The following is a 15,559-nucleotide window of genomic DNA, read 5'->3' as shown; positions in this document are numbered from 1 at the left end:
ATGTGAACGACGTTGTTGCAGAGGACGAGACGAAGTGAGATGGAGAATGAGTTTCTTGGCCAAGTGACCTACCTGTTTCTTAGCCTTCCTTCGTGGCACTCACTTGTTGTGGGAACTTTGAACCTTGATAACCCCAAGAGGCGTGGAGGCCGTAACAAATTTCATTTTCTAAACGGGAAAACGCACACCCTTCTTTACTATAAAGATTTATTTTTTGTTCAAGGACACGTCTGGATACAATCCATGACGAATCGGATGCAAGTCTAATCTTATGATAACAAAAAAACTTTCATAAAAGACGAAGACGCTTTATTGTTCGAAAATTCCTATTCGACCGCAAAACTAATCGATTTTACGTCGATCTATTTTAGCTATTATTTTAATTAAACACCGTGTCAATACCAATTGATTTTTCACGGACATCATTGGAGAATAAAATACCTTTTTTAAAGCTTTTTTAAGATTTAAGTGCCCTTATTAACTCCTTGTAACGTTTCCTCGTAGGTTGAACAAGGTGAAATTGTGTAATCGGAGATCGTGCACCTCGAAACAATAGGTTCGAGATCGAGAACGCCATATAACGAGAAACGAAAAAAAGGTATCATTAGAATAGTGTTCTAATAGTGTTCTGTGTTGGTAAATGATGGCGAGAAGTGAAGGTGTAGAGTGGTAAATCGTGTAATAATGAAAGTTTCGATGGATTCGCTCCATTAAATTATTATTAACGTTCCCCCGCGGCAGATTTTAACGTCGGGTGGGTCATTATATTAAACGTGTGAAGATCGCCCGAATCCGACAAAAAGACGTCTAGAAAGACGATATGGATCTGGGTTCCCCTTGCTAATAAATCATATTTTCGCCGTTACCTTCTTGGGTTAATCGTGGCGGGCACGTAATTACCACTAGGAAGTGCCACACGTGGTAAGAAGTTCCTCCTGCTGGGACCGTGCACGCCGAAGACGCTCTTTTCTGTGACCTCATATGACTCTACACTCTAGCAACACACTCCCACACCAACATCCTTGTTTTTTTTTCGCTTCTTTAACGGCCACAGATTCATTAGCGGCGCAGTCGCGTGCATGCGTTACCAGTGCGAATGCGATCTAGATATCGTTCCTATTGTTTACAACGGGAAGATTGATGCCCACGGTGCTAGATTAAGCTAAATTGCTCTTCCTAGGTTTCAACTACAACGCTTCTGTCTGCTGCTTAGAAGCGATTCAAACATTGCCGTTGTTGTTACCAACGTGGCACCAGAGGTAGTTCATAGCTCGCACGTCACTGTTATGCAATCAACTGGGAGTATTTGATCCTCATCTTCCTATACGTATGGTGCTAATTAACACACAACGTCTTTTTTGGTTTTTATTACTTCGCGTGAAACATTTTTTCTTGGATATTATAACAGTACAAAGTGTTGTTGAGATTAACTCAGCGTGAAGTATAATGAAGCGTTTTTTTCATTAAAAGTTTATTTTTTCAATTAGATTATTATTTTGTTTAATTGGTTGAGGTCAACCGGAAGAAGTGTAATGAAATAACGTAACCACTATAAGTGCTAATCGAAGTTATTAACCCGGATTATCGGCGTATATGAAATAAAACGGAATGCGAATAAATTATCCGGTGTGAAATTTATAAGCGACATAATGAGGACTATGACAATTTAAATAAGAAGAAAGTACTTTGAATTTATAATCTCAAAATTGTATAAATAATGTTGGGATATGTGGTTTTACTCGTGGCCTATATGGTGTTTTAGATAACCATTGATTAATCGCGTTTCTAATATTATAAATAATTTGCCAATCAGGATAACGACGCCTTAAGAAACCTTCCGTTTTACAACCGGCTGCTTAAAGATAGTGTGGCGCTGCGCTCCTTTTAATAAAACTTGTCCTACCTGTAATCTCGGACAGGTCTTTAGTCCAGGGAAGTTCTCAATGAACGAGTTTTTGAATTACATCCACATAACATTTAATCGCTAAATTCGATATTGATACGACGCAGTAAAATCGTTAAATTTGTGACGGCAACAAAGATAATGACTTTTATTAACTCGATTTTCAGTATATAAATTGTATAATTTATTGCATTTGTATTTTATTACTAATTGGAATTATGGAAAAAGAAATAATTCAACATCCATAACGAATAAGGTTGGTATAATTTAATAACATTTAAAGATTGAAATTATTTTCTGATTTTCTTTGATGTTTTAAAATGTCATAATAAAACAGTGATAGAAATTTATTACTAATTGGTATGTTGAAAAATGATTTAGCTTTTACTGATTCTAGAATAAATTATTGGTATGAACTAGTTTTGTTGAATAAACACGACATGGTTTCATTTTTTTTTGAGTTGGCTGCAAAATGCTTATTTGATTTTCAAACTGACCTTCTAAAGTATTTCGTGTGCAGCTTTACTACATTTTAGTATATATAACATTTCTCAAAGATAAAATTTCGCGATTTGAGCATACAATAGAAGACACTAATAAATGATGACAATAAATGATAATTTCTGTATTTACAAACATCTCCAACACAATCATTATTTGATGTTGGTGGTGGTTTGATTGAACTAGCAGAAAGTTCTAGCTCGGCCAAATCTTTTCATGTTTGATTTCATGGTGAGAATAAAGATTATTTTGTGATTTAGAATTCAGTTCTCAATTGGAATAAATGCTCGAGGAAGCAGTCTGTTTGCTAATAAAGTTCTAATAAAAGCGTTACGTGTTACCAAGCTTCAACGAGAAATTATCCATACAAAAAATATCATCTAGAAATTTCAAAGTAGCCCATTCATAGAAGGAAATCATAAAATCGTTGAATTCTAATCTGTAAGAAGCGTAATATCGGCTGAACAACCAATAAATAATCTTTGATAATTGTATGGGTGCGTACTGGCGAATTCAATTTTTTTTAAATTTTTATATTAACTTATAGAATATGCGAACCTTAAATAATGAAGAGAGGAGAGATATGTGTCAGTAATGTACTTGATGAAGGCAAAAAATTAGCTGAAGGTTCAATAAGACCAGTTATATCTACTTAGAATGCGACTTTATAAGCGTAACGGATTCAAGGACAGGTTGACTAAAAAGACTGTCATCCTTATTCGGCGACGATGAATCCACATGGAGAAGAACTTTGGAACGATCAGTAAAGCTACTCAGCGATAGCCACTCCTTATAAAAGCTGTCTTCCTTGCGAACGGGTGATGTTAAATGAATCGTCAGGTTTCCAGAACTCCTGATGCTTCGAATTCCAGAACATAGATAGGTCTCAAGATCTCTTCCTGCATTGAGACGATTAGAATGTTGATTCAAATTTGATATATACTTGATGATATGAGTTTAAAATAAATCTAATTTGATTATTTGCTATAACTTATAAATTACCTTGATTTTGTTCTATTATTTCTATTTTCTATTATTTTACTTCACCATCGAGATAGTAAGAAAAGAGGAAATAAATATATGTAACGAGTTCTTCGAGTGTGTTCGTTTAGTTAAAGGAACGACCCACACAATTTTCCCTGATATAATTATAGGTCGACATGTGTGATTTGCTAGCTATGTGGAGGCACTTAACAGTTCTGAATGTGTTTATAATACGTATCATTGGAATCCAATTAAAGCGTTTAAGAGTTTATTTATTGTTACAACAAATACGTCTCTTAGAACAGGAATCCTGTAATTTCGCCAAGTATAATGTTAACTTAACGTTTTAAAGCAGCAGGATGAAAATTTTCAAAAGGAAGATGATAAGTTACAATTTCCTCTTAAAATCTTTTTTGTATTTTACATCCACATCCTTAATTCTAAACGGTTCAAAAATATTAAATCACATTGAAAATGTACATAATTGGAGATTTATCATTAATATTACGAAAACAAATTAACCGAGTGTAATTTGTTCATGTCTTATACGAGTTTATAGCGATTGCAGAATCTAATTGAAAATAAAGATTAATAAACACCGTTTCTGGAATGTAACTGTTCTTAAGACGAGATCTAATGTTGTCTTAAGATGACATAAAAAAATTAAATAATAATTTAAAGTTAAAGTGTGATATAAAATAAAAGACCTTGAAAACCTGGAAGGCGATGTTGTTAGGGCTTTGTGGTCTTCCGGAAAATGTTAAGTATTCGCGGTGTGCCAACGAGATGCTCTCATCTCGGTAGATAATGTAAATGCTTAAAATACTTATCGTCTACTTCAATTTGCTCGGCATTCGAAGCTATGGTAAGAAATATCGTCGTTCGGTTCAATAGTTAAATAGACCTTTTATTGTCACTTTAAAAATATTTTATTGAATTTATTGAATCTAAGAAAAATTTATAAATAATTATCTATTAAATATTAATTTACCTTTAATTGAAAATTGTAAATGTAGTCGTTGGTGTTTGTACTGTTGATACAGACCGACACAGGAAGAAGAAGAACTATTGATGTTGAAAACTCTTAAGCAAACCGAACCGGCTTAGAGTATAAAGTCGATAGACACTGACACTGAGAAGCAGCAGCAATCTGTCCTTGGCCTTCTTCTTGTCGTCGTCGGTTTTGCGTTGTTTTCGCGGACACAACCACAACAGAAATGCTTTGCCGAGCGACGAACTGCTTCTTTTCCTGCAACAAGTCTTGCAGAGGTGCCGCGTGGTAGGGGTATACCACTACTCGAGGATGGCAGGTGGAACATCAAATATTTATAACTCTCCAGGTCTATCATTGGTCGACCGCGATGGACAGGCCGCGAGCTGCGCTTTTGTTTCGCGCGTTCTCGTCGTAAGATCTTCGCGAGTTTTCGGCGCTCTTACGCAATCACGTCGCGACCTCCAAGACTTCTTTGCCCACTCGCCGATTGCTGCGGCGTCGATGATGGACCGGCCGACCGTTTGCTTAAGACAGTCTTGAGGAGGCTTTCCTCTACTTCGCACACACGATGCAGCTCCTCATCAAGCCGATTCTTCGATTTCGTCGTCCTCAATTTCTTAACTTTAACAGTACTTTTCTTCTCTACTTTGTTGAAACTGTGTTGTTAATTTTCAAAGATGTGTTAATTTATTTTTGTGGTTTACAAATATAATTAGAACCATTTTCTATTTAAATTCATCAAAAAGGTATTTGATTATTAAATCATAAATTTGATTAATTTTTAATGAGTACTATTTAAATCGAAATGGAAATCTGTTCCGTATAATTTCATTTTAACAATAAGACATTTAAGAGATCTCGAAATAAATATTCTATGATGAACCATAACCGTGAATTGTATTCATTTTTTCTCTCTAACTTTTTTTATACTCACCGTGAACATTTATTAAGTTCCTAAATTTATTTACTTTGAATGGAAATATTTGGCATAAAGGCATCGACCGAGACCACCGACCTTGCCCATTATTGTCTACTAAATGGCCACTTAAATATCGCTATTGTAACGGTTTTTACTTTACGTTAAATGGTAAATCGGCTGATGAGATTTTTTGTTTCTCTCACAAGCGACGATTCCGAATGAGTGATATTAAATTCCAATTTATATCTTCGTCGTTAACGTTACACCACAAAAAGAAAATTAAATTGCTTGATACTAAAATTGATTGATGCGAACCTTTCGGCGGCATCGTTAGAATTCATAGAATTGGACATTTCAATAGTAAACAATCGGTCGTTTCCACGTAATTAATAGGTTTCTTCTTCATTTTATATGACCCAATGTTCCTGTTTTCGCAATTTCATTAATCTTAAAAACATTTTATGTGAAAATCTTTAATTATATCAACACATTCCGATCTCGTTTGACACAAATATGGCTCGAATTGACCACCACATATGCTCTCTCTTTGACCGCTATGGTGTTATCTTTGAGACTTTAAACCGTTTCATGAGGATTTTTATTCCCAATTCAGATCAAACAACTGTTGCAATAATTATTTTATTTTATTTTGTTCTAAATATTCCGTTTAGGTATTATTTGATTAAGAAAGTTGTTTCTGTGGCGATAACAATAGGTGGATAGACGACGAACCTTCTGAAGAAAGTTTTTTACTTTATGAACTTGCTTCTTCCTGGCTATATTTCTTAATCTTCAGCGAGACTAACTCTACACCAGTGATATATCACAAACTGAGATCAACCACTTCTTACTCTCCCCAGATGACTCAGCACTTCAATTTGCAATTTCAAGCTCTCCATTAGTAGCTAAGTCAATAAAATTTTCTTCCTTGTCCTTCAAATTCCCATTACTTACTTTTGCCAGAAGCTTCCTTTGGAAGTGTACCCTCTGCCATTTCTGAAAGCACCAATAAGTTTTGAAATGATTCCACATTTCCATTGTTGCTACTTGTAATTTTATATTCATAATGGCTATTTTAATTACCTCTTATTTACAGAACATGCCGAAAATCTGCTTGTAATTGTAAAGATACCAATAGGTGGTTAAACGACAAACTTTTTCTTGAAACATCTAAAGATTCCTTATAAAATAAATAATCTTTGTAACATATAAAATTTAACGGTTTAAGAAATACGATCTGAACCGTGTAATTTTATTACAACAAGAGCAACAAGTTGCGCATTTGCCGAGAGAAACGTCTCATATATAGCAAATAACAGGTGTAGTGATGCGATACCTTTTCAGTGAGGGGCTGTAACGAGTACCGCCCACCGCGTTCCGTGTAGCTGTATATCGTCTGGTAATCCGGTACGTTACGAATACTACCTGAAATGTTGTTGTGGGCGAGAGATTAGAGAACGTTCGTCGTATCGCGTAATGTACAGCTTAAAGTTTATCTACACATCAGTATAAACTGCAAAAAGCATTAGAGAATATTAAACCAAAAAATGTATGCTTCAAATTCCTAATTAAGATTGTCTGTTATGTTTGAATTTCTACTGGAAATTAAAATAAGATCTTGTTTCTTGAATGGTTAGTTAATTGACGACGCAGCGCATCGCGTCTCGATCTGGACGAACAGAAATTGATATTAATACACAGAGAATTGCAATTAATTGGGTGTCGTTTTTCAATTTTAATTGGTTTAATTAAGGCCGAGGGGAGGAAAAAGTTTTTTATTTTTTCTAATCTTCTTTTATAATGCGCACTTCTGGACGCCTCTTTATCGCGGCACGTTCCTCCTTGAAGAATAAATTAGCCTAAGACGAATATCTCTTCCGAGAATAATTCAACAACACTCTTTGATTTATGTTGATCTAACAATTGTCGGTAACGGTTTTCCGCCTTTTGTGAGATGTAGTCATTTGTCCCACTCTCTTTTGGCTTTTAAGGTTTTACTACGATTTGACAAAGAATACTTCTCCACATATTCTGAGTGGGTGAAAAGAGTGAGTTAAAAAAAACTTTGTGGTTAACATCATCCTAAACAAATATTTAATAACTTTTAACTTTTAGAACGCTAAAAAGAAAATTACATATTCAAAAATAACTGTTTAATTTTTTTCTTTTTATTCGAAATGTGTATAAAGTAATTATGTGAAATGGAAAAGTTATCGCCCACACCGAAGATTCCTTTGGGGCAGGGAGAGTGAAACAGTAATTCTCCGGAGTCGAAGGAAGTGGGCAGTAAGTAGGAGTCCTTCCAGTGTTTCAACTTGTTTATCGGCTGACAGCTGCAATCTGCAGGTTTAGAAGAAGGAAACGCGCCGTCTGAATACACGAGGAAGTATCGAAGATTTCTGGATTTGTAGACAGAAATATGTCTTAGGATAAACCTACCTACACGAGTTCAAATTGAAGTTTTTTAACTTTCAATTTGATTGTGTTTAAGTTTAAAGATGAGTAATATTAACTAGTAGAACAAACAAGTATTTTACGTTAAGCATATGGTGTCGAAAACGCTAATACTGTTATATATATATTCTTTAGTTAACATTAGGTTGAACGAACGTAATTACTCATGAACTTGGCGCGGCCTTGTAATGAACACTGGGAAGAAGAAGTAGAAGAAACTGGAGGTGGTATGAGAACATTTTCGAAACGATCTAGTGCAGTGCGGTGCAGACACTGTGCTGGATCGCGTGCTGCCTCTCAAGACCACGCAATCTCTTCGTAGGAATTTGCATTTTCGCTTTCGACACCCATTAGATTTTACATTCGATTCATTTTATTAAATTGCTTAACCAGAACTAGTTCGGATTGGAATCCTTGGAATTTAACTAATTGAATTACTGAAAAGGAAAACGAAAAAACACGTAAACGTTTTGCAAATGTGTCTAACGTTATTAATTTTTTCTTGAATAAAAAGTTGCAAAAGTATAAAAATAAAAATAACTGAAGAAACGGGAGAGCCGCCTATTAACTTCGAATTGGCTAACACGTTATTAATTTTTGCTCTTGGTATATTCAATCAACAAATAATAAAAAAAATTAAATTGACGAGAACGTCGTCGCCGCCGTTGGTAGCAATTTATCGGGCGAAACCAGAAAAAAATTATAAAAAAATAATAAAGAGTCGTGGTCCGAGGAAATAAAGAGTGGTGAGGCCGACGACGGCGAAACCGTTATATTGGAAAATTAAAATAAACATCTTCGAAAATAAACTTTCATTTCGATGCACAAAAGAATACCATTAGCGTCTTCTTCTCGTGCCATTCCATGCGGCGCTCTATTTATACATCGCAAGGACGTTGAGGTGCTGCCACAATGCACAAGAAGCACAAACCGGTCAATAGACGATCGTAATTACATATCGATACATATTTCAATTATGCGATCAACAATGTGTTCGTCATGTTGCCATAAAAAAAGACCGCTACCGTTCGTATCTAAAGTTGGCATCTCTTGTTAGCATCCTCATTGTATTAATTTATAATATATACACACTTGTAGTGATACACCACGTTTCCTACTAATACTTTGTTCCCCTATTAATCTCACGGGTTTAATTTTCTATCCCAAGAAGATGAACCAATATAACTCTTATCAGATCGTATAATGCGTATCATTAAGTTAAATCTTTTGTGATATGTAAATTAAAATAATCGAATCATTTGAATATTAATGAAAACATCACAGACAACGTTTTTTTGTTTTTCGTGATTTATGAACATTGAATTATAGATAATCTAGAAACTTTGTAAAATCTCGAAGTAACAATAATCAATCATTCTCCGAAGCTACTTTCTTCTTCAGCAACGACCGCCGCACCTACGTTCTTCCTTTAAAAGTAACAGTAACCAGACGACTCTTGCTTTCAAACCGACCATTGCGTAATCGCTATCGATACTAAGCACGATTTCGTATCGTGAACTTAACTTTTTAAACCATCAAGTTTAAACTGGAAGTTCACGATTTTGCGGGGGGCAAAGAATAGACCGTTTAGAATTGTTCGCGTTTCGATAAATTTGGAATTCTAGGAGTTGAGGGTACGATAACGTCGATAGGTAGAGTGAGAGCCGACTGCGCTACGATGATATGCACCATAAAATCCAATTTAATGCGCGATGACTCGGATAACGCCATCGTCGGGTTTAATAGCAGAGTAGGCAGTTTGCTGCTGCGGACGATGATAATGGTCGGTATCGTTTTGCGATGCGATAGTAATTGACGGTTGTCCACAATGGACCAACATCACCGATTTCACAAAATAATCTTTCAAATGATAATTAAAAGATACGTCTTCATCAACGCTAATTAATTATTTAAACCGAACTTAATTACTTAACACCGTATTCGTAATCGAGAACAAACACACAAATTAAGAATGAATGTTATTCTTATCGACCATGAAATTATTATCCCGCAAGAAAAACAAAAAAAAAGCAAAAACTTAATGTTACTCGCCTCTAAAACCTATAAATTGTTGTGGTCAAACGTTGTTTATAAATTGTGCAGCGTGTGTTAGATCTCGCATCGGGTTATTGCACCTCATATGATTTAGTAATGATTTAATAAATATCTGTGGTGAAATATAATTTTATACTCTTCCTTGGTATCCAGAAATAAAATTCCTTTTGGTATAAGAAATAGTAGCAAAATGGTAATTTTAGCGAGTTACACAGGAAACAACTACTCTGAATCAAGTTTATAGAAAAAAATTGATAAAAAGAAACGTAGATGTTTGAAAATTCTATGTAGTTCGGTCTATTTCTTGATGATGAGTCCATTTAATATTCATGACCAAACCCCCCTACGACTTAATGTTTAAAATATTCTCACGATGTTCCCGCGCAGTGGCCGGTGGTACTCAGAAATTACACGTTACGATTTTCATGATTGCAAAATGAGCGCATTAGAAGACGCCTGTACATACTCGCCCCGTAGTAAACATCCGATCTGAGAGAGTACACGTTCTGAGTCGTGTAATTGCACCGCTATTTGCCTTTTCGAAAATTTCCTGTTTTCCATTTTGCAGTGCCCAGCAAAGTCCGTGTGCAGTCACAATGGAACATATAGGAGACTCGTTCGACCGCGTCAAGAAGCAAATAAAGCGGTGTCAACACGCACTTAAACGCTCGTTTACTGCAATGCTTGACCATTTAGAACGATCACGTCCCATTGACGACGGTCACACCTTCGTGCCTACCACCTGGTCCTTCTTCTTCTTCTTTCGCGTTCACATTACACATCATAATTCACTTATCGCAGCTCGGTTCATAAACCAAGATTTTGCGTCCGGACGACTCGACGTCGATGGTCATATATTCCCCTGATGATAGACAAATTGAACGGGTTCACTCTACCTTGTGAACGTCGTCGTCATCAATTTCAAACTATGGCAACATGAGATCTTATCTATTTAATCGTGACATTTACTACTCTACGACAAATCTATAATCTGTTTATCATATCAATCTCATTTTCTTTCATTTCTATTTCTTTTAATATAGTGCTATGTGCGTAGAAATCCACTTATACTTTCTGACGGCGCTCTTTTAATCATTTCGAAAAACATTAGAACGATCTTACGGCCGGACTCACATAAAAGTATGAAATATAGCGACGTTCGGAGCGTATATATACGCGGTATTCTATCGGAGCCGCATCTCTTCTGCAAGTTCTATTGATTTAACTGGGCAGCAGCGGCAGTGTGCGCGGAGAAAACGGAATGGTGATAAATCGTAAAGACGCAAGAAAACTGTAACAAAAAAGGGAGAGCCTCGCGAGAGAGCTCGAACCGGGAACGAACCGATGTACGGTAACCTTGCGAGATGCTCGTCGTGTCCTTGAACCCAACCGTGTTCAATCCCACCTGCGACTGCTGCAAATGAATGGGAGCCCCGTGTACGTGTACGTTTTGCCGCCTCCATTACTATAATCGCAAACTTACAATTGACCGGAAATTATGTGACTTTAACGCAATTAATTTCTCTACGTAATCTTCGCATTATTCGCAACCACGATTCATCTTCATCTAACTAAAATCGATTGGTTACGCAATGTTTCTAACTTTAGTAACATTAACCCATACTTTATTAAACATCTTTCTAAGTTGCCTATCACAAAACATCAAAATAGCATACATCTAGATTGTATTATACGATTTATAAATCGAATTATTTTCCATACACCTGCTACTAACTACTAAGTAATAATAACCATACGCTTTTTCGCGATCATTTCTCAATTTGCTTTTATTTATTTTTTTTTGTTCAATCTAATACCTCGATTTAATACTCAATTTAATGAGCAATGAAACCACTAAGAAAAACTTTAGCTTAAGAGCTATATCATCTATGGTCTATATCTTTTCTAGACGAGATGCTTACTCATGTAGAAAATCAAAACTAACTGAAAACTGTATAGAATTACCGTGGGTAATAATTGTGGCTCGTTGATTATGTGTAATACCGGGTCGGTGGCGTTACAGTTTCCAGGCGATTAATTAGTACATCGCCGGCGATAGCGGACCAAATGCCGACTCCAGCAGAGAGGTAGTTCTCGGTCTCCGTCTTCCCACGAGATTGCACCTGTTCGCGACGATAACGAAGAACGGGTTCGATTTTTCAGATCGTCCCCGGAAAAACTCTCCCTATACGACCACTCGGGCAAAAGCGTTCAGCTATGCAAAGCAACGGTGAGCTTTCAAGTGGCTTTGAATTTCGCGCTTTCTCCTTTGCGTTCGCCACCGACGACAACGACGACCTGGAGGAGCAGATCCGATCCGATATTGCCTCATCACGAACTAAAATCGGCGCCTCTTGAACTCGAGAACTACGGAAGGTGAACCGATTCTACCGAGAAGAGAGAGTCAAACCAAACGGTTTATTTTTCATTGAAAAACGACATTAAGAAAAATTCCCGAAATGTTTCTATTGTTAAAATCACTTTATTACAATTTTATATTTACTACGGTCAATTTTTTGGTTAGCAATTACAATAATAAACCGTGACGATAAATAAAGTTGTTTTAATGTTTGTTCCGCTAAGAGAATTGTAGAAGAGTTGGTACTTAAGATGAGATTGCAGCATGCGACAACAAAACTCATAAACCATTTTCCAAGCGGTACGCTCTGGTTTTACCGTTTAGCGTTACTTATGGCTTGCTCCGTTTCTTGAGGAGGAAAATCAGTGCAACACAGGGTCGGCGAGCTTTGAAAGACCATTTTGATCTAACGATTTTTACTTCATCGCGTATCAGAACGTGGCTCCGTTAGACTCCCACGCCGGAGGCTTCTAGGAAATAACGAAATCGACATTAACGCGTTATGTCGCCGTCTTGTAATGTAATCGTATTTTGAATTCAACTCGAAGAGGAAATCATAATGTTAACTTGGTAGCAAGGTACCAAAACTCATTCAAGATGAAGTGTTTAAACATAGGGTTAATGCGGGATACACGATATCCCGATGAGCCTTGGAGACACGTTACAACGGCTCCTCTAGACCAAGATCTTAAATTCGTGTAATTGCGTGCTAGAAGATGTGCGACTGCATCGGCTTCTCGCAGGAAACGCACGAGTTCGAATTCCTTATTTGGCGATATCCGCGTATAATTGGAGTCGTCGCATCCGAGGACGATCATTTCTGAAAAGGTCGCCAACAGGAAACGTTAACGATTATTAATAAAGTACCGCGAATGGCTTCGCTAGCGCCGTTGCATGCCGTTTGAATGTCTGTCGGGATTCAATGAACAACAAGTTGTGTAATACTGTAGAAGAGAACAGTAACCCACTTCGAGAAGCAAACACGCAATAATGACATAATCGTCTTCGTTACTAAATGCACAGTTATAACCAACATGAAAACTTACTAAGTTTATCGTTTATAATTTAATTAATTTATAATTGGATTGGGTGAAATGGCTAAAAGAAAAATAATTGGTTGAAGTTAACAATTTTCTACACCAACCTTATCAAATATTTTTGGTTTAGATTGATTTAAAGGAGATTATTAATTTCAGTGATGTACAATTGGTTTTATAGAAATCGATCACAACTAATTTTTCTGAATTCATCATGGTTAAAAACAATATTTTATTATTAGCTAATAAAAATGTGTTATTTCCGATTTAACACATCTCACTTGGCAATCAAATTTAATTGAAATATTCTAGTTCAGAGCTTAGAGGCGATGAAGTGAAGAATCATGCTATGTGCAAGTTGAAAAACGTCTTCAGCCTTTAGGCCGCAGCAGCCGTGGAATGGTGGCGAACGCGTGAAAGTCTCACGATATTCAATATGTCCCGGTAACGGTACGTTCTTCGATGCCGAAGATAGTTCATGCCATGCTGAGGTACTCGTTTATTAATAGTTGGCGCGTCTGAATACTTACATGACCAAGCTTTGAACGTCGCTTTTTGTTAACCTTCCATGTAAGGAACTTTGAAGATGTAAATGGATGATAGAAGAGAACCAAGAGGATATTGAAATAATATGTAGGAAGTAATATGGAATATCTTAACGACTGTGAGGGATTTAGTTATGTATGATCAAGAGATTTAGTTTATAGTTAATGTCATGTTTTTACACATCATATATAATGATAACCGATTTTGTTTTAAAAAGAATGAGGTAAATACTCCTTGTGTTAGGTGTTAGATTTTAGCATAATTCGAAGCTATATAATAATATCGTCCATAAATGTCTGGTTTTACGAAAGACTACATTAGCAAAAGTTACATTACACGTACAATAGTTTCATAACCAGCACTTATCTTACATAACCGCGGTAGAAATTATTATGTAAAATTACAGGGTAATAAGATATCTTGAGGATTGAAAATCTTCGTATCGCTGCGGAGCAATTCTTGATTAACTAACTACAATTTAAATCTCACAATGTTAAAATACAGGACAACCTACTCATTACATTCAACGTGAATATTTCATATTTGAAATCATTTTCATTCTGAATGAATATTAATATTAATATCTAAAGGTGTGAAGATATCTACCTACCAACATTATGTTCGTAGATAAATCACGTCATCGCATCGTATACCCAAAAGTTATTACTGTAAAGGAATAAACCTCATTTGTTATCTTTCGGGGTGTATATTGACGCGATGATATCTTGTAAATGGGACCGGGCTGTGAATTTTGGTTTCGGAAAACCTGCGAAGGAGTTATACCCGCCAGATACCGTGATATCGCGCGCCCAACTACCCAGCTCGTCTAACCATAACAGTAAAGATGTCAGTACCTAGTAGCGTCTGTAGGAAGATAGCGAGCCGTTCAAAATTTAACGATCGCGTAACGGATGACGTATGACAGCAAATTCGGTGAGAACGAAAAATACGATCACAAAATGCACTTCGGTACATTTCATATTTCACACTTAGACTTAGAACTTAAAAATTTGACAGAGAACTCTCGGCGGTGGCGGCGGGCGACCGACGCGAGGTCGTACGTTCACATTTCCGAGCCGTAAATTTTCGTGTTACTTTGCGCGATAATGAATTTATGGACGGCCGAACCGGGGCCACGCGTGATAAATTCTTGACGGTAGTATCCTTATAGTGTTGGACGACAGCAACCAAGGTGAAGGCAATACTTTAAATCGCCAACATTAACACGTAATAGCCTTAACTTGACGCCGTCCCTTATAAAAATGAAATAGGTTCGGTCTCATATTTGAAATGGCATAAGCCAATTTTGATGTATTTTCGATCTTATATCGTCGTTAAACAATGGTCGTCACGATCGTTTGAGGTAAAATCGTATTAAAACGATAATTGAAATCCAGGTGGCGTCTACAAGAAAGGTCGATAAATGGTCATTATAAGAGCGGGCACGAGTTTATGAATGAGTCATGCAACTCCTCAGTTCATTAGCATGCCGATTAACTATTAATTATAATTGCCGGCATTGTAACGTTGTAATAGCTTTGTAATCGTGCGACTGAATAATTAGGCATTCCACGTTCAAACTGATATTATTAAGTATATGTTGTAATTATTACTACAATAACAACAAAAATATGTGAACTATATTGCCAACAATAATTTGAAATCAATATTTTAACCATAAAGACAAATTTGCAAGATAATGGCTAATCAAAGATGAGCTGCGCAAATGTTGGGGTTTAGACACACAAGTTTCCAAAGACTTTAAAAGCTTCTTATGGGGCCCATTTGAACAAAGTAATGAATCTGA

General features: G+C 36.3%; 2 protein-coding genes across 7 annotated transcripts in view; one reads left to right on the top strand and one right to left on the bottom strand.

The window, feature by feature from the left end:
• LOC111428244 (ZP and PAN domain-containing protein neyo) overlaps window positions 1–4,637 on the bottom strand; it is a 45,539-nt gene extending 40,902 nt beyond the window's left edge. The window contains exon 1 of the mRNA XM_023063684.2: window positions 4,380–4,637. The gene's annotated coding sequence lies outside the window, so the exon portion shown is untranslated. The remainder of the gene's footprint in view (window positions 1–4,379) is intronic.
• LOC111428245 (Autophagy-related 16) overlaps window positions 1–15,559 on the top strand; it is a 178,998-nt gene that overhangs the window by 55,535 nt on the left and 107,904 nt on the right. The gene's annotated exons all lie outside the window — the stretch shown is intronic.

The sequence above is a fragment of the Onthophagus taurus genome, chromosome 10 (genome assembly GCF_036711975.1).
Source record: "Onthophagus taurus isolate NC chromosome 10, IU_Otau_3.0, whole genome shotgun sequence".
NCBI lineage: Eukaryota > Metazoa > Arthropoda > Insecta > Coleoptera > Scarabaeidae > Onthophagus > Onthophagus taurus.
Note: the sequence above shows the minus strand (reverse complement) of the source record. Positions and strands in the feature narration are given on the sequence as shown.